A 20819-nucleotide genomic window follows, 5' to 3' on the forward strand; every position below is an offset into this window, starting at 1 on the left:
CTTAAGGGGGTGTTGTTGCTCTGGCTGTCTCTTAATGTGTGACCTCTGTACAGACAGTGAAACACAGATTTATAGCATTTCGGTAAGAATGAGATACTAGAAGAACAACAAATACGGATCAGTGGATATCTGACGTTTGATTTACACAGGGCACATTATATAACCCCATCTGAGGTGTTCGGGTTTCAGTGTGAAGAAGAACTTAATGTAAAGTCCTTGAGCAACAGTTCAAAGCTGGCAGGCTTTAGCGCTTAGTCATCTTTGGATTTTCTTCTTTATGTTGCCATGCCTCGCCATTGCTCAGTCTAGACACTAGCTGCCATTGGTCATGTGAAGCAGGGAACTGTCAAGCTTTTCAGTCATCTTAATATGCCTGTAGGGTACTGTGACTCTCTGATCTTCAGCAGTTAATCCACACTAGCAGCGAAAACAGATGATAAAAACACTTCAGTCATTCATGCCACCAGCACTGTACTAAAAATAAAAAGTTCTATTCTTTCACTAAATATTATATATGCAGCCTGAGTTTTTATGAGTTGGCAAATTTGTCTGAACTCGTATGAAGTAAATCATGCAAAAACGTATGATTATCACAACAAAATAATAACGAACACCGACCCCTAACCCCAACGTCACGGGGCAAAGTCAAATCATACAACATTTTTATGAATGTGGTTGTATACAAATTAATAAAAAATTAGGCACCTTGTAAATTGGCATGAGATAGCGTTAAGGAAAACACCACCGTTTTTCAATAATTTACTATGTTCTACCTCAACTTAGATAAATTAATACATACCTATATTTTTTCAGTGCGTGCAGTTAATCTTTGTACAGCGCTTCTTGAATGTGTTAGCATTTAGCCTAGCCCCATTCATTCCTATGGCTCCAAACAAAAGTTTTATTTTGTGCCACCATGCTTACTCGTGTAATTACTCATGTAACAGTCTTTAAATAGGGAAAACATGGAAGTGTTTGATGGCTTCTAAATTCATCCCTGTTTGGAGCCATGGGAATGAATGGGGCTAGGCTTAATGCGAACACATTCACAAGGCGCTTTACAAAGATTAAAAGTGCATGCATTGAAGAAAGATTCAAAGATTCATTTATTCATTCGTCTAAGTTGAGGTAATAACATAGTAAAATATTGAAAAATGGTGGTGTTTTCCTTTAAATATGATTTTATGCACTGTAAATTACAATAAAAAAATGTCTCATCAGTTGAACTATTTTTATAATTATTATGGCAACTATTAGTATAGTTCCATCTTATGTTTGTTGGATGCAATGAAGGGAATGAATGGGGCTATAGGCTAAATGCTAACATATTCACAAGGCGCTGTACAAAGATTAAAAGTACATGCATTGATAAAAGATATGTATATATTAATTTGTCTAAATTGTGGTAAAAACATCGTAAAATATTGAAAAACAGTGGTGTTTTCCCTTTAAATATGATTTTATCCCCTGTTAATTACAATAAAAATGCCTCATCAGTTGAACATATTTATATAATTATTATGGCAACTATAAGTATACTGTAGTATCTTATAATGTTTGTTGGATGCAATTAAACTCTTTCTGTTGGAATGATCAACAATGACATTTAATCAATGTGATTGTCTTCAAACTTGGCTTTATTACATTGACGTATTGTAAAGTTCTTTAAAAACAAACATATCTTTATTATATTTTCTTTTTAATCAAATGTATCTCATTACAAGACAAACTTAATAGACGTAATACAGTACATTGGCCCAATCCAGAACTTTCACATTAATCAAACATAATTTTATTTAATATGTCATTACATTAACAACACTGAAAAAAATGATTCATTTTCAATTTTTTTCAGGTAAGTGGTTGCAATCAATTTATTTAAGCTACATTTAAACAAAAAAGATTAGTAAAGTAAAATAAAATATAAAACTTTTGTTTAAATGTAGCTTAAATAAATTGATTGCAGCCACTTACCTTAAAAAAATTTAGTAAATTCAATGAATATTTTTTTTTCAGTGAACAACAACAACCAAAAACTTTTTAAAAACCAAATTGTTTATTTGAGAATAAGTACAATAAATTTTTTTTTAAATGCATTTCTTTACAAATATATAATTAATAAAACAGCATTTATTCCAGTAAATAAATCCAATATCTGTTCACAAATCTTTCATTTTTAATAATAGATGTGTTTCAACAACAGTATATTAATATAAAACAATTAGGCTAACATAAAGAGCTACAAGAGCAATTACAAAAGCTTGATACTGACGTGAAGGGTTTAACCAACTCAGTCTGCAATGTAACTGTGTGGGTCCCAAGTTTTAACCTGTTGATTTTAAACATCACTCCAAGTTCTGCTCGGTTTTATTTTTAAATTTGTCTAAATTGTGGTATTATTTTTAAATAACCCAGCGTAGGTTTATTTAATAACCCAACATGTATCTGTCCAATATTTACCCAGCATTGGGTTAAAAATAACCCAGCAGATTTAAAAGTGATGGCGGTGTATAACCGCGAAATGTCCAAACATCCAAAAATAACATGGAGGTAGTTTCCCGGTGGATCATCAAGACTATTGGTCCTCCTAGTTGTCAATCATAAAATTCTCCGCTACACCTTTTAAAAATAAAGGTGCTTTAATAGTTATTCACAGGGATGTCATAGAATAATTATTTTTGGTTCCCCAAAGAACCTTTTAGTCAAAGGTATTTTAAAAAAAGTTTCCTTCTTACCTTTTTATATTATGATGAACCTTTTATCACCACAAAGAACCTTTTGTAAAACAGAAAGATTCTTAAGATGTCAATGGTTCTTTAAAAAACAATTTAGACAAAAAAGGCATCGTGAAGCACCTTTATTATTTTTTAAAGCAGCTTTAGTTATCATCATTATTACTGTTACTTTCACGCAAAGGGCCAATAACTCCAAGTATGAGCAACAGTGATAGTAAAGGCTGAACAAGGATCACTTAAAACTAACCAGGTTCAGCATCACCAGCTTTTTATACAGTATTCTCTATTTCAATACACCTTAGTTTTGCTATTCCAAGCCATGCCTTTGTTGTATTCACACGGTCTCCGGTAAAGCGTGATCTGCTTGTCTTTTCTTGTGGAAAGGATTGCATGTGCACCACTTCTGAAATATGACACATTCTCACGGGAGTGTTGCAAGCCTCATACATCACGACCTTTATTCAATAAGCATTGCCCTTACTAGGTAAATCTATACAGTTCAAAGCTAAACCTGTACCATGTCTGACTGGACAAAGCAGATATTAGTCTGTATCCTGGAACTTATACATTTTCAGGTGATTGAATTCCCAGGGGACATTTCTGTGCTCTGTGAGGAGAGCGAAAGAAAATGTACGTTTTTCTAGTTTTCTGATCTGTCTCCTTTTTTCGTTTGTTTTGGATTTCTGATACAATTTCATGCATTGGGATATTCACAGATTAAGCGAGGAAACAAAGGGAAGAAAACAAAAAATTTTTTTCATAATCCACTCATCCTCTTAGTTTCTCTGCCTTTGCCAAGGCTATTGTTTGCTAGATCATTCATGAAAGGGCTTGTTGTTCAATCTCAAGCTCTCCTCTTTGGCCTTGAGGCTTAATTGTGTTCTGTCATTGCCTTAAGTAGGACTGAACGCTCATATTGGCTTTTAGCCATAGCTCCTGTATTCCAGTAGTTGAATGGGCGTTTTCAGCTTCTGCTCTTTCTAAATAGCAAACGCAAAGGCACATGCTAATTATGGCATAGAGTCATTTTGGGTCTGCAGTACCTTTAAGTACTTGGGGTTGATTTTATGGCCACAGCTTAATTAAGTTAGGCAGGAAGCACAGGCATACGAATATACGAATAGTTAATCTGGGGTGGGGAATTCAGTTGTTATTGTGTGCCTCTCTCCCAGAATGCCCTTCACAAGCATGTATCATATATCATTTTAGCATTAACCTTTAACAAAAAACAAAACGTTCCATGAACAGTAGATCTAAACGACAAAAGACATCTTTGTTTTATTTGATGTCATTTATGTATTGATTTTTGTTATATTTAAAATCTCCCATCTGATTTTTCGACCTTTATCTGCAAGGTTTTTTATTTTTATCACTCTATAAAACACAGATTCCTAGAACATAGCAATAAATTCATAGTTGTATGAGTTCCTTTATGTTTCTTTTGATCTTCTTGTTATACAGTGGTCATTTATTGGACCTTCTTGATCATGGTACTTCCAAGGTCGCCATAAAATGTCTATGCCCTCGTGATGAGCTTATGGGAAAATTTCACATTAATAGGCCTATCCCTGTTCACTGTTTAAGTACCTGCCTATTTATGGAGGAACTGAACCATTCTAAGACTGAAACCGTTCTTAATATTCAAAAGGTCAACTGAAATTCATTTCTTTAAGGACAATGAGTATACTTACATTTGCTTGCACTGAGTAGCATTCCTGTATCACTTTCTACACTGTCAGAATAAAGGTACAAAAGATGTCACTGGGGCAGTTCCCTTGAAAAAGATCCTAATATGTACAATTTAGGTACCAATAGTACTTTTGAGGTAATAATATGCATCCTTTATAGCAGGGGTGGGGAACCCTGGTCCTGAAGGGCCACTGTCCTGCAGAGTTTAGTTCCAACCCTAATTAAACACACCTGAAAAATCTAATTAAAGTTTTCCGGATCACTTGGAAATGAAATTCAGGTGTGTTTGATTAGGGTTGGAACTAAACTCTGCAGGACAGTGGCCCTCCTGCTTTATAGGTAAAAATAAGTACTTTTTGAAACGGTACCACCCCAGCGATAGCTTTGTACCTTCTAAGTTTAAAGTATACATTTGAAAAACTAAAAGATGAGGTGTCATTTGACTTTCAATGTCAAAAATCTTTTCTGCGCCTGTTGTAGGTGGCTTTTTGCACTTCCATTTGGTGCCATTAGGATAACTTGCGTCATCATTTACTTTGGGGTTTGTACGTTTTGCATATAGTTAACATGTACTAATACTAGGGATGTAACAGTATCAAAAATTCACGGTACGGTAGTATTTCGGTAGGATGCCCACGGTACGGTAATTAATGAAACATTTACAAGAAGGAAAAACATATGAAGACTTGAAAAATCGGAAGTCTGCAGCCTCCATAGGTCGCTCCACTTTTAGAGAGGCATCAGAGTGGCACGCGTGGGATTATGGGAATTGTAGTTCCCGGGTCCCTCCACTCACTGCACTTGGCCGGAAAAAAACTACAAGTGTTGCACGGAAGACCTAATATTTTACCGAATCACGTGACCACAGTTGTACCGGAATTTGTTTATACCGCAATACCACGAAATTTATAATACCGTTACATCCCTAACTAATACACACTTACACACCAAAGGAAATGTAAAATCATGAATTGGACCATAGGTGCTCTTTAAGCTGTTTGATTCACCGTAACATATTAAAGTGCATCTATGGCCCATTATCACAGGATGTTATATAAGTCTTAGGTGTGCCTATAAATGTCTCAAAATAAAACACAGATCCTTTATTATAGGATGTCCAAAATGCCCCCATGTGGTTGTGAGCAAAAAAAACCCACTGTTTTCATGTGTGTACCTTTGAATGCAAATGAGCTACTGCACTTACCAAAAGAGACAGTGAGCGCTTTCAGTTAACTCTTTCGCCGCCATTGACGAGATAACTTGTCAATTAAGGAAAAACGCTTCCCTGCCAATGACGAGAATTTCCGGGTTTCCGCAATACCGCTATTGTGGACTTCCGCAACAGTAGCGCCTCACGTGAAAGAGAGAACTCTGTGCATGTTTAAAAAATCGTTCTTAATGGGACCTCTATGAAAAATGGAATTATCTCAGCTTTTTTGCTCAAAAACGGGTGTTTTTGAAGAAACCTACCCATATTTGAGAGGTGATAAAAAGAGAACTAATGAAGCTATGAAATGTTTTATTTAGTTTGAAAGGAGAGGGTCTGTATTTTCATTTGATATATTGTTTGTTTATATATTTAAAGAAGAAAAATTTCTGGAAGGCATCAAACGTGAAAATCATGAAAAATGCTGGCGCTGGCTGGCAACTTTTTTCAAAAACGCTGGCGGGGAAAGAGTTAAAATAGATCTGATTCCTGTGAATACTCTCTGAGACTATAGTATCTTACTAATGAGGGTGGAAATTATGGTAATCTAGGACAGTCAGTCAGTGGTTGTGGGCGGAGCTTTATCAGCGTGACATCATTAACAAGATACATTAAAACAGCATGTGTAAGGAGACAGCTTTGGTTTAATGGGGATTTTTTATTTAAGTGTGGTTGTGTGTGTGTCACACACTGGCAACACACATTTATGTCCAAACATCAAAAGTGGATTTTGCATAATAGGGCCTTTTATGGTCTATTAGCAAATAATTAATCTCTGGAGTGGCAGGCCCCCAACTCCAAAAACAGCTCTAGTATTTTCAGACAGCTTTTGATTCCAAGTCACGCACTCACCTCTTTGTATTTAGTAGGTATGAGGAAAGCAGGTGGTGTATACAGATTTGCAGGGTGAAAGATGTTTATGTTTCAACCAGACATCCACACGTTTTATAGGGAACAGATGGCAAATACATGATAAGAGCATCTTGGGTGCTGTCTTTATGGGATTTGTTGCTTGTTGTTCTCTGTATAGTGCACGACTGCTGCAGAGGAGACTGAAACTGTGTTGTAATGTGATCTTTGGAAGCCATATGTTAGCTCCCCTGTTTTCATTTATCAAACTTATCATTTGCATAAAAAAGCATATGATACATTTGATGCTTTTGACAGCAGATATTTTAGGCAAGTATTTAGATGTTTATGGAGGCATCTAGGAGTTCTGTTTAGGGAAAAACCCGTCTTTCGATAGCTTTGAAAGTACCGCATGTATTTTGGGAATGATGACGACTTACTGTAGCTGTAGGCTCAGCAGCTATTCTAAAACACATTCATCTGCTGCAGAAGAATACATTTGTAAGAATGACAAACCAGTCAACTAAAGGTATTAAAGGATAAGTTCGCCTAAAAGTAGTTGAAAACTTCAGTCTCCATTTATTGCAATTGCAAGGTGACGGTTGCATTTATTCAAAATTTTGAGCTCCATGGTTAAGTAAGTCAGAAATTATGATGAGTGTGTTTAGTGTCTTTGCCTCTGTTATTGAGTATTTGCTGTCAGTCAGTAATGTTATGAAAAAAAAAGAAAAAAATATGAGCATTGCATGGGTGGAAAAAGAGACAAATTTCCTGTTAAGAATGATAACTGGACTGAACTGTATAGCGTCATACAGTTCTTGGCTGCAGGAATAAAGGAGCTGAGTTAAGAAATAAAAATGGGTCATATTTCACCCAACAATGGGTTAAAGGGCACCTATTTTGTTGCTAAAAAACGTTATTTTGTGTATTTGGTATAATGGAATGTGTTTGTGTGGTTTATGGTTAAACACATTATTTTTGTAGCTCCAGATTTCCCTGCCTTCCTCAAACACTCTGATTTGTTACAAAGCTCATCGATCTGAAAAGCTTTGTGTCCCTGATTGGCCAGCTAATCTGTACGTTGTGATTGGCCTGAATACCTCTGACGTCAGCTGGAAATGTGATGCTCCTTACCATGGCTGCGTTTACATTTTGCATTAACATGCGATCTCGGTGATCCGTTCACGCAGATCCGATCATCTGTATATCAGGACACGGCGCGTTTACATTTGTCACATAAATGTGGCTTCTGTATCTGGATGTGTGATCGGATCCCATGCAGGGAGACGCGCGCTGAGTGGATAGCTGTCAATCAAAATGGGTACAGCTGTCTTTAGCCACATGATTTAGGGTTTTCGAGCTAACCGCAATCCCGTATTGTACAGTGCTACTGAGAAGCCAACAGCAGAGAATAACTAGCAACCCCAACAACCGTGATGTTCACATTTTAAGCGTTATATTTTTTAGCTTTAAAAGCCTTATAGCGTCCACACCGCGGGTGAATGTCCTGTTTAACTTTACCTGAACTTGACTTTCACCCGCATGCTTTAAATCAACAACAAAATCTTATGTTTCCTGGTAATTTTAATATGATTTAATTAAAAGAGCTAACAATTTCCTAAATTTCCTGTTCATAGTGCGTAAGAAGTAATGTAATTTACAAACACATATAAGTAACCTTGCATAAAACCAACACTGAATAAATGTATTTGGTTAATGTTATTATGGTTTGTACGTGTTTTAAAGTAACTTAAAATGTGTTAAATGAGACAGAAACAGCCGATTGACCAGAAAGAAGCGCAACATTCACGTTGATATGTCACCATGGAAACTCAAACATTATAACGATCCTGAATTCTGCCAGTAAATATTAAATCTCTCTATGAATAGTTGTAACATAAAACATATGCCTGAATAACTTAAATACAGTCAGCAGTGTTAAAATGCTTTTGAATATCGATTTATTAAGATACTTTTAAGCGTAGCTTCCATTGCTCCACAAATATGAATGTATGTGTCTCTCACATGCGCCCCATGACCTAACGTCCTTTATTTTTGACAGCTGTCGGTGAGATGATAGTGGGCGGGGTTTTTTTGTGACGTTGACCTGTAAATGCAGATACGATGTCTGGATTGCGTTTACATTACACTGAGAGCCGATCACAAAGCGTCCTCGACTACCTCTGCATCAGGACACACAGATCGGATAACATTCCGATCACAGACGCGTTTACACTTGTCTTTTCAGTGTGTATGTGGACAACATCCGGATACAGGTCGCATGTTAATGCCAAGTGTAAACGCAGCCCATGTTTGTAAGATAAGCTCACAATGCATTGCTGACAGGAGTTTGTATCGTCTTTACTACCTTATCAATATGAGTCGATTCTGATCCAGAAAATGCAGATGACTGAGCTGATCAATCAACTTTGCCAGCGCTGCTTGAGCAGGATGTAACAGATTGGTAGACAAGGATACTAAAACATTAAAACCATAAATAATATAAAAGATAAATAATACCTGCAAAATGATAAAGCTCAAAGTTCACTGCCAGGCGAGATATTTCCTTTAAAGGGACAGTAAGTAGGATTTAAAGTGTTTTATTAATCAAAATCAATGTCTTTATTCATAAATATATCCTCATTGGTGTCAAATGACCTCTGCCGATGATCTGACTTTTCTTTGTAAGCTTAGAATTTCTTCTCTTTATTTACTTTGAACGGTTAAGTCCAAGGAGGCTTCCATTTCATTCCGCCATACTGATAAACTATAATAGCAGAGAGGGACAAAAAGCACTTGCCTACCGACGCGTTTCCACAACGGGTTTTCATTCAGAACATGTGAACTAGCTGAAACGGACAAGGAGATCAGTGAGTACATAACGGCTACCGTAGTTGCGACACGCATTTGGTAAGGCGAGGTGCTAGAGAGCAATATTTGTTTGAATGCAAAATACAATTTCACCACTAGATAGGGGTAAATCCTACTTATTGTCCCTTTAACAGAATTCCCCTTTCAAAGTCTACATTGAACGGCCGGTTTGGACTACAGCCCTCTACTTCCTGGTTGCAAGAGGTCAATAAAAGAGTTTTTGACTAAACTCCGCCCACAGGAATACATCACTGCTAAGCTAAGCTGCTATCGAATCACAACACACTAAAAAACTATATTTTTTTACATGTGAAACATGAACAGATGTAGGGCCCTATGATTTCCGTGATCACGGAATCGCGGAATTGGCTAATTAACACAGAATCTAGTATTAACGCGGAATTTTACATATTTTGAATAAAATTATGTTTTTGTGTGGGAGACGAACGTATGTCTGGGGAAATGCAGACCGGGGGAAGTAAATCTGGGCGACACGCCCCCTCCCGTCGTTTCAGACCCCCTCCAAAACACTGAAACCATGGCGAAGCGGCTCTCCACGACTCTGCTTTCGTCAGCGAAAAAATTAAGAAATTCGATGCTAAGCACTTCCGAGCAGGTCTCACATGACTTTTATGTGACCGGAGAACTGTTATTTTGTAAGTTTTGTTAACGCTCTGTTCACGGTGAGCGAAAAGATACATGTACTCTCTCATCCACGTCTGTCTCACTGCACTTCTCTCACGTGCACGCGCTCACGCATCTGTCCGAAGTGTGAACACAAATCCTCATGTATTTGTTCAGTTTTATGCATTTCAAGCGAGCTGAGGCACACTAACTATCCCTCGCATTTAAAATATAATTATCTGCATCATGGCGCTGCTCTCTGTCTCTCTTTCGCTCGCACGCGCAAAGAGCTGTGCGCTCATGCTGTCCTAAGTCAGATAACTATCCTGTGTATGTTTGTAAAGTTATATGCATTTCAAGCGATTGTGTATAAAATATGGATCGCGTTCCGCTGGATTGATGTGTTTAAGGCACTTCTGAAGGCACCACTGCTTTGAGACCTTGTTGTAGCCTCCTGCAACAACACTAAACAATTGCATTGAATTGAGTTGTGTGTGTGCACGCGCATGTGCGTGTGTATGTACGTGTGTAAATGCATCTTTTATAGTCATTAAGTAATCCTGTTATCCAGTTTTTCCCAAAATCATTTACATTTTAATCATTAACATTAAAGGCACACTCTTTTTATGACTAAAATAACAGTAAAGGGTAAAAAATATAATTGCCAAAAATTAAAACGAATAAAACGGAATGTGCAAAAATTAAAACGGAGAAAACGGAATTTGGGAAAAAATAAAACAGATTTTAAAGGGCCCTACAGATGTTATATTGCGCACTGTAAACACAATCAAAGCTTATAAAACACAGGTGGAATGGGACCTTTAAGTTGGAAACAATAACTCACATCATTGTTTACTTTGGGATTTGTACCTTTTGCATATTGTTAACATGTACTAATACACACTTACACACCAAATAAAATGTAAAATCGTGAATCGAATGATTGGTGCTCCTTAAAACAACCCAGAATTTTGGGATGAAACAACCCAGCATAGGATAAATTACACCCCAACGAGCTGGGTTTGTTCCTTTTTGACCCAACACTGAGTTGAAAATAACCCAGCATTTATTAGAGTGTATTGTTTTAAGTAATAGTTATTTAGGAAATAAAACAAAGTTCTTAAAGTGTAATATTCGTAATATTAACTATGGTTTTCTGTCACTGCAGTTACAGGCATTACATTACACTAGTTTTAAATGCATTAAATATTGCCCATTAACATAAGAATTTTGGCCTATTATGTAACTGATATAAAATAATAATAATTTTTAATCAGTAAACCCTTTTAATAACCAAATTTTTTTTGACTGTTTCCCATTTTGCACTCAAGTCTTTGGATGATTTAAACATTTTATTTAAAACACCCATGAATGAACACAATTTGAACACTTAATAGTCAAGTAAATATATTCACTACACAGATTGTCAGGTAGACAAAATTGGTTAGGCTCAACTTCTGGCATCAACAATTGCCTTGGCCGTTACCAAAGGCTAGTTATTATGGTTTATGAAGTTTAATATATGGATATTTTTCTTACAAAATTGCATCGATTACCCTCAGAAGGCCTTTATTAACCTCTGGAGCCGAGTGGATTGATGCACTTTTTTGGGCTTCAAAATCAATAGCAGCATTTACTACCATTATAAAGCTTGCACGAGTCAAGTCACTTTCTAATATAACTCCTATTGTGCTTGTCTAAAAGATAATAGTCATATAAATTTCGGATGGCTTGAGGTAAATCATGCGGCCATTTTCACTTTCGCTGATGATTTCTATGAAAAAGGAAACCCGTCATGATTTAGTTATAAAAAGGGTCTTGAGTCTCACATGTTGCTAAATACAGTTGTAAGTACAACCACAGAGCGTGTGAATGGAGTCACAGTCATTTATTCTCATAGGCTCCACAACATATTCGATCACTGAGGACCCTCTCAGTCGTGTGTGTAAAGAAGCATGAAGGTTAAGCTCTCTACAGAAAGGCTGCAAAAATGAATCCTCTACTGTCAATGTTAATATTAAGCAACGAAAAGAAATAGTCTCTCTTGGATAAAACAAGAGCATGTTTGTTTTAGTCAAAAATAATGTTTATGATTCCTGATAATGTAGTAAAGAGTCTCGTCTTAACAGGTCAATGCCATTACACCCCTCACCTTCAGAACTCCTCTTTCTATGCCTGAAAAGAAAAAAAGCCTATTATATAAGGTACTATTCCTCAAACACACACCTGGTCTCTGCCATAAATCTCTGTCTCTATTATAGTTCTGCCAATAGCATGGCCATGCTGGCTGCACACACACTTTATTGTGGGGCGTGATGCATATTTCACCGTGCTGGGGTGTGACAGAATGGGGTTGGAAAATGAGGGAGTACCTGAGTATCGTTCGGTGGAGCTGCCAAAAGTGCTATGAAAAAAGAGGAATATAGTGGCAGACATGGAAGTAAGGAAGAGGAAACGAGAATGAGACAAACCCTACCAACCATCAACATCTAATTTTTTCTCCTGTTCTGATGCAGGTAGCCAGTCACTGTCTCTAGCGGCTGGTTCAGGGGAAGCAGTAAGTACAACAGCCATTAAAACGTTGAAAGAATGACCGCAGGTCTTGTTTTTACTTTACAAGCACTCACTCTGAAATTATCAAGGGGTCAGGGTTTAGCTTGTTAGCGCTGCCCTGTTAGCCCCTGCAAGTAAATGTTGTAACTTTACCATCTGCCTTCCAAAAGCAACTTTACTTGAAACATTTAAATAATATATATATATATATATATATTATTATAATAGTAGACGTTTATAGTAGACTTATTTCCCTGTTTGCTGCTGTATATAGGGTCTCATGCCATTTATTACATATTTTATGAGGTGGCTAATTTGTATTAATTGGTGTGAACACATTTTGATTTGCATTGACCCCTGTCACGTTGGGGTTATAGGAGTGGGGTTTTGTTATTTTTTATGATAATCATAAAATTTTTGCACAATAAATTTTGTATGAATTCATACAAAGACAACCCGTAAAATATCTATGAATTCTCATGAGATCAGGCTGGACAGTCGCTATAAAGGGCTTGAAGCCGGGTGGGTTTAGGATAGCTGACACTATAGGGTTGAATAAAAAAATATTGATTCTCTTCAAATTAACAAAACAGTATTGATTGGGGATATCCCTAAATGAATTTTCAATGCGAAGATGTTGCCATCTTCGAGTTGCAAAAAAAGAAAGAGGGTCATGGAGGAAGGTCATGGTAGCCAATTGAAGCCAGCACTGGTGAAATAAAAGTCTGATGTGTTCGTATTTTATGTTCAAATGCAGTGGTGGAAGAGATAAGGTTGACATTTTTTTATACAGGACCTTTGAAATGTCCAGAGAAAGGCTTTGTTGGACTTTTTCAACATGTTATGAATTTCAAGTTTTTAAAGGGGTCATATGATGTGATTTCATTTCAAAGTCGCAAAGATTAAAGTGTTAAAGAGATATTGTTTATAAAAGCGAAGGCTCATACATGCCTTACAAATCATTCAAACACATCTCCACATATCTACGTCACTGGGTGGGTAGATTTGCATAACACTGCACATATGTAAATGCCAAGAAACGCACCATGGGTTCACAGCAGCCATGTTTGAGGCTTCAAATTCGCATTTACCGCATTTGCCGCTTGAACATTATGAGTTACCTTGCTTCATTTGCGTGTGAAAGCCGCGCGTGAAATTCTAGTCATCGAGACATTCACGGAAATCCGCGTCATGGGAGGGGCTTCTGCGACTCTGCTCGTTTTCTGTAATCACGTCACTAATAGAGCAAGCTCCTGACTGGTTAACGTGGCACGTTTTTTCGCAAAAGTTCACATTTTTCAACTTGCGCGTTTCCCTCGGCAATGCTCAATTCGCACCATTCATGCGAACTAGATGTCTACCGCGCCGCGCTACACGCCTCATTTGCGCCGCGAGAGCGTCTTCACATTGAAATCACTCGCTCTTGACGCCTCTACCGCGGCTGGTCTGAACGCAGCATTATACTTGTTCTTGAATTTGGAGTGTTCTACATGAGCGGCCATGTGCACAAGGTTATTTGCATAAAACACGCCCAAACCAGCTCCATATAAGGGTTTTTCGCAGCGCAGCACTAGTCCACAGAAAACTTTAGAGCAGTTTGCCGTAGAAGCAAAGAGCTCGAAAAGAAATCTGTGATCATATTTATTATCAGTAAAGTTCTGTTTTGCTTTGCATTTTTTATTTGGGAGTCACTGGAGTAAGATTAAAGAAGTATTTGATGTTTTAATGAATATGACATTTAATTAATATGACAGAGGTGGGCATCTGTATCTAAAATAAAACAGACAGAGATCAAGTGACTGATGTTTGGATTTCTTCTTACATTTACATGACGTTTACATTAGGAATTAAGCAGACACTTTCATATACAGTAGAGATTTAAAAAGTGAGGAAGGAAAGCACGAAGATTGGTCATTACATTATCTTTTTATATGTGTAGAAAAAATAAGTAGGCTATAATAAAATATAATATAATGTATAATAATAATATAGATTATGTATAATAATATATAATACAGAAAATATTATAATATAAAATATAATCATGTACATTTTATATATTTACATTATTATAAACATTATAATTAAAGCCTAGTATTTGATTATTGCGTACGAGTGGTTTTAGGTTTTTTATGATTTTTTGCGTACATTTAGAAGACATTTTGATACGAAAGTTTTTGTTGAATCAGGATTTGTTCATGAAAACATTCGTACGCACAGATTTGTGCATACGCATGCTTAGTGAATGAGACCTATTGTTCTTTTTAGCAGTGTCATTATGACATTTAGAAACGCTTTAACACAATAAGTGACTTTATATATTATGTTTGGCAATATAATCAAAGTAATACATTTGTCACATAATAATTTAAATGATCTGCACATTACTGTAAAAAAACACATTATAAATGTGCAATGAAATTCATATGACACTGTCATATGAATTTCATTGCACATTTATAATGTGTGTTTTTTTACAGTAATGTGCAGATCATTTAAATTATTATATGACAAATGTATTACTTTGATTATATTGCCAAACATAATATATAAAGTCACTTATTGTGTTAAAGCGTTTCTAAATGAGTTACTTTATAGGAAATATTAAATTCAATATTATATGTTACTGCAGATCAACTTAATCCAATGCTTCTTTTATTAATGTTTTCTTGGAGCCAGGAAATTATATTCCCATCAAACACCTATTCTTCTTTGTCCTCATTTTTTTGAACAATTATGTGTGCTATAAATAATCATTAATTGATAAATTAGGCCTACTTAATGTCCATGGTTTGAGCAAAAAGAATGAAAGGTAAGCCTGAGCTTACATTTATATAAAGAATTAGCCTACACATACAGTAATGGACACTGTAATTTTTTTAATTATAATTTTTTTCTTAATCGTATATCATGATTGTTGACATTTTACATTCAGACATTTCGGAAATGAGCGCTATAAACACAAACTCAATCTCCGAAATCCTTTTTTTCGTAGCGATAAAGTAATGAAAAAGAGCAAACGTAAAACTGACTCGGTAACATAAATGTCTAAGAAGATTACATAGCAGCATTAATGTATGCTAATTAATATTCATGAGCTCAACCCTTCCCATATTTCACCCCACCTCTGCTCATTTAATCTGCCAAGTCCGGATTTTGTCGACTTGTAGGACAACACTAGCATATAAATAACCTAACGGCTAACAGTCATGAACTAAAGGGTTTTCAGCATGTGTGTGTGTGTGTGTGTGTCCTGGTTAATAAGAATCTAAATAGAGCGGCGCTCTAGTGTCCTACTCACTCTCAGGGATCAATACAAGTCTTTTCTAACACACAGCCTTGCAATTTATAGCAGCTGCTGGACTGAATGTTGATAGGTCACACTGAATTCTGCCCTTGGAAAAAGCTTAGTGCAGCATTTCATTGCGAAGGGCAGTAAAATATATTTTTCTCATTAAGTATGCCATATAGCATCAAAGTTATGAACCCATTGATTCAGATGACCCATCTCTATCTAATTTTTTATCTCTTTATGGCTCTGAGCTAGATTTGATGGTAAAAAGGAAATAGTTTTTTGCGATTGAATGACAATATAAAGAGGGGCGGTTCGAGAGCCTGATGCTACTGTCTGTATCTATGAGTTTAATCTCTTTCTATAATTCACAGTGATTTGATTTGTAAAACTGCAGTAGATTCTACTACTAAGGCTACGTTTATAGTGTCATTGTGCCTGTTTATTACTATTCGATGTAGTCTGAGGAAAATACCTTGCTACAGTACATACCTCACTGTTATTGAAAATCAAGATTAATGTGAACTTTACTGGAAATAGATATTTATCATCTGATCACGCCACATAGGCAACGCAAGAAAAAAAAAAAAATATTTCATGAACTCGCAAGAATCATAAAGTATTACTTTGTTGTGCATGAGCCTGTCAATAAAAATCAAGACACAAACCTGCAGGTAAAACATACAGTTTGCTTTGAAGAAATAGCATCAATGTGTTTTAGAAAAGTGCCTTAAAGTATTGCCTCGGGTGAAGACAGAAATAATACATCACACCGTACATACTACTTTTTCATTTTTTCTCCCTCAGGTCCACTTCTAAGGCTACTAAAGGTTTTCATAACAAAGACAAGACTATTTTTTAACATGTCAATAAAAGTCTTTTGCTCATCTTACACCGTGAAAGGATCACAAGATAACCCAGGCTAAATGCACTGGAATACACTACAAGCACTCAAACTGTTAAGATCAGCCTGACATGATCTCTTTTAAAAATAGCTCCATGTTTTTTAATGTTAGGATCCTTCTGAAGGTTATGCAGAACAGCGTGTGTCACACAAACAGCTTCCCCTCATGTTGCAAGCGATTTTTGTGTTAAAGAACGATGTCAAATGAGTAGGGTTGGGTATCGTAAGAAATTTTCCCGTTCCAATTCTGGTTCCAGTTCTGCCTAACGATTCCCGGTTCTGATTCCGATTCCATTAAAATAAAAATAAATAATGCACAGTACTTAAACCAGTGGTTCTCAAACTGGGGGTCCCTGAGATGGTGCCAGGGGGTCTTCGGTTTTATGACATTTTATAAAATACATCAATTTATCATAAATTCTGTGTAATTAAATATCAGAAAAATAAGTCTACTAACCAACAGCACTATACATTGTATCATTTAATATGTTTTGTGTAATTTAAATATTAAGTTTTTGAATTTTTTAAACCATACATTTTCTTTGGGGGGCACGTAGGAATGCAGGAATTGCAGGATATAATTGTGTTACACTTTGCATCATCGTAATACCTTTGAAAATGAATCCACACTTTTGACTTTCTTTTAGACATGTTTATACAAAGCATACTTTGTGTGGTAAGCTGCATTAATTTTGTTTGTGTGACTGTAAATAGTTGCTCAACGTAATTAATATTCATGAGGTGAGGCATGGCTATTTAAAGTGACCGCTCCCAGCGCTTTGCCCGTGTATTGCATCGGAAACGGTTTAAGAACCAAAACTTAAGAATTCTGTGCGTTTCTGGTTCCTTTTAAAAACAAAACTGGTTCTGAATAAGAACCGATTCTCAGATCACAACCCTACATTTGGGTACCTGTGTACAGCAGATGTTCAAAGTTAATTTTTCAGCTGAAGACCAAAGGCTCTTGTTGGACTGTAGGACCTTAAATGGCACATTGAAGTATTTTACATAAAAACATCTACTTTTTGATTTCTCTTGATGAGACCCTATTTAAAAGGAAAATTAACTATGGTAAAGCAGGCATTATTACTGTAAAGTGAAATACATCACAAATGTCTGAGGAAGGGAAAAAAATCTTATCATTTACACACAACCATGTTTTAAAAAAACTTTATTTCAATAAGTATTGGTCTGCTCCAGAGTCAAGCGTTAATGAAACTTCAAGGTAGGGGTGTAAAGATTAACCGTGCAAATGCGCTATTTCTCAATGAATTAATTTGAATGAATTACGGTGAAATCCAGCACATCCCAAAGCCAGGGGGCGCTCTCATGCAGAAAATTCCTTTGTGCCACAAAAGTAGTAGTAGGAAATGTCTAGGAATATTTATATCGCTGTTCTTCAAATTGTTTCAGTTATTTTCATGATAATAAAGAATATTTTGAATGGTTTTGTTTAACGAGTGTTGCTTTTTTAAATGCACGTTATAAACAACTTCGACTCATAATGATTTTAGATCGATAAGGACTTCCTACTGACCAAATGCCGTAGTACACACAAAAGCTGTGCATGAAACACAAAATCGCAGCCTTGTGATTCAGATTCGGTTTCAGACAGGCATTTTTAATGGGACACACGATTAATCGTTACATCCCTACTTCAAGGTCATTGCTTTCTTGGGTGAAGATCCTTGCAAGAGATCTGGATGAGAAATTATTTTCTGCTTTTTTTGTTAAATCTACTCACATTTACAAGTAATTTTAACTTACTTTTATTTATCTTGACTAGGATGAGTTGTTATAACTTATAAAATATAGTTAAAAAAAGTCAACTTTTTAACATTTTATAACGTAACTGATCGCTTGTCAAGATAAATAGTAGTTAGTTATAATGACTTGTAAATCTGAGTTGATTCAACAAAAAAAATTAAGCTAGCAAAGAGTTTTTACATTGTACCTACAGTATGTAGCACATCTTATTTTCTTGAGGGTAAGAATAACGTTTTGGAGGGTGATTAGAGGTAAGCACATCATATGCATCTTAATAACAAACCAGATGGTGTGATTCACCTTTCAACATTTTATTAAGCTATAATATAGAGCTCAGCTCCTTTACCAGGCAATATTATCAGCTCTATTGATATCACTCACTGTTACACATGTCTTTACCTTTAACATAAGTTGAATTTAAGGTCTGTACCTTTAACAAATAAAATCCAAGATGACGGCACACCTATAGCATGAAGAGGCCACTCTGGATAAAAAATAATGCTATTCATGTCTTTAGCCCGACTTTTCACAGCCCATAGACACCAGAGAAACCAGCGTTCACTTGCTAGATAAAACTGTACTGAGTGGCGCTGTTTAAATTATTTATTTTTATCTGTCTTGTAGTGTATAGTATTGTTGTTGTTACACTGTCTCTTGTCTTGGACGGTTTGCACTAGGTTAAACACATGCAGGGGCACTGCTAAGGATTTTGGGCCCCATGAAAAGAATCTTGACAGGGCCCCCAACACAGATGAGACTTTTTTTCATATTAATTTACATAAAATCATGCGCTTTTATGGTATTTTGATCACCATTGGGGTGAGAAAATTTTACTTGAATTAAGTGTTAAAAAAAAAAGAAATCTTAATTCACAATTTTTTTCTCACCCCATGGGCAGATCATTTTGCTTATTTTAAGGACAATTTCACTTAAATTGTATATTAATTTGTCTTAAAACTAGACTTGTTTACTTAGGTCATTTTGTTCATCAAGAAAAAGCATCTTAATTTTAGAATTTAATAATAATTAAATACTAAGTAAGAAAGTCATTTTTTGCAGTGTTGAACGTTTAACTAAAACTGTGTATTGTTATTTTTTCCAGCGTTTTCTTGACCAAACATGGGGAGAAAAGTGAGTTCCCTTATCATGCACTTTTATCACTAGAACGGCCACCAGCAGTCATTTAAACCGCAACATTTAAACTTATGGTAATTGTCTTTAACACTAGAATGAACAAGGCGTCATTTTAATAACAAGCTGTGTTGCCTGGATCATACAATTTGAGCGGACTGAACTATTTTATGATAATTGAGAGGGGGGAAGGGGCCCACGGACGTTTGTGTTTCCTAAACAAATAAAAAATTTTGATACCAGGAAACAGCAAATAAAATAATTTTAAGTTAATAATTTTTACTATTAATTTTTTTTAGCACCACAATTTTGGGGGCTTCTCTGGGCCCCCTCTTACTCGTGGGCCCCGAGAATCGTCATTGTTTACCCCCCCTTTACAGCACCCCTGAACACATGTACTTTATGTGGCTAGGTTGTTTTATGTAGTTCAGTGTCTGTATGTAGCCTCCTGAAGGAAACTGTGTTTCATTTCACTACGTAATAAATGGCTCTATGGTTGAAATGACAATAAGACTTGACTTGATTTGACAAATAAAATGTTTTAAAGTGCAATGGTCAAAAAATGATTTCCTATTGTCTCATTCAATTATTGTTTTCCCTTTCGCTTTATTCAGTAGGCTTATGTAGGGCCACTCTTTTGCACCATCGAGGCAACAACAAGACCTAAAACTGCTGAAAAAGTCAGACCAGGTCACTGTGCTATAAAACACCCAAGAAAAGGATTTATTGTCATCACTTAAGAAGCTGTCATGTGAAGATTAGCAAGCGCACAGGTTTAGGATTGCCATATAGATGAAACAAATGTGTTTTAGTAATAAGCAGTGACGGAGCAACTTACTAGGGCATTTATAAAAGAATATTTACATTTCTTTTGGAGCTGTCGCACTTATTAAAATAGATTATTCTTTACTTTAGTTCTGTTGTAATAACCGACTCTAGCAACAGAGCCCACAGACTGTAAGTGCTCTTGTAGTGCAAGCTTTGTGCCTGCATTGCAGAGGCTGTCGGAAATCAGATTGATTTGTAGCTATCATGACAACAGCGATCCGTTGCAAAGACCTCTCACGTCAGCGCTCAAACCACACTTTTGAGGTTAGGAAAGATAAGAGGAAAGTCAGATTTTGCAACCTGATGCTTTACTGTTCTTAAGTTTTTATTATTGATAAACAAGCATACCTTTATTTAAAGCAAGGCTGC

The sequence above is a fragment of the Paramisgurnus dabryanus genome, chromosome 16 (genome assembly GCF_030506205.2).
Source record: "Paramisgurnus dabryanus chromosome 16, PD_genome_1.1, whole genome shotgun sequence".
NCBI classification, from domain to species: domain Eukaryota; kingdom Metazoa; phylum Chordata; class Actinopteri; order Cypriniformes; family Cobitidae; genus Paramisgurnus; species Paramisgurnus dabryanus.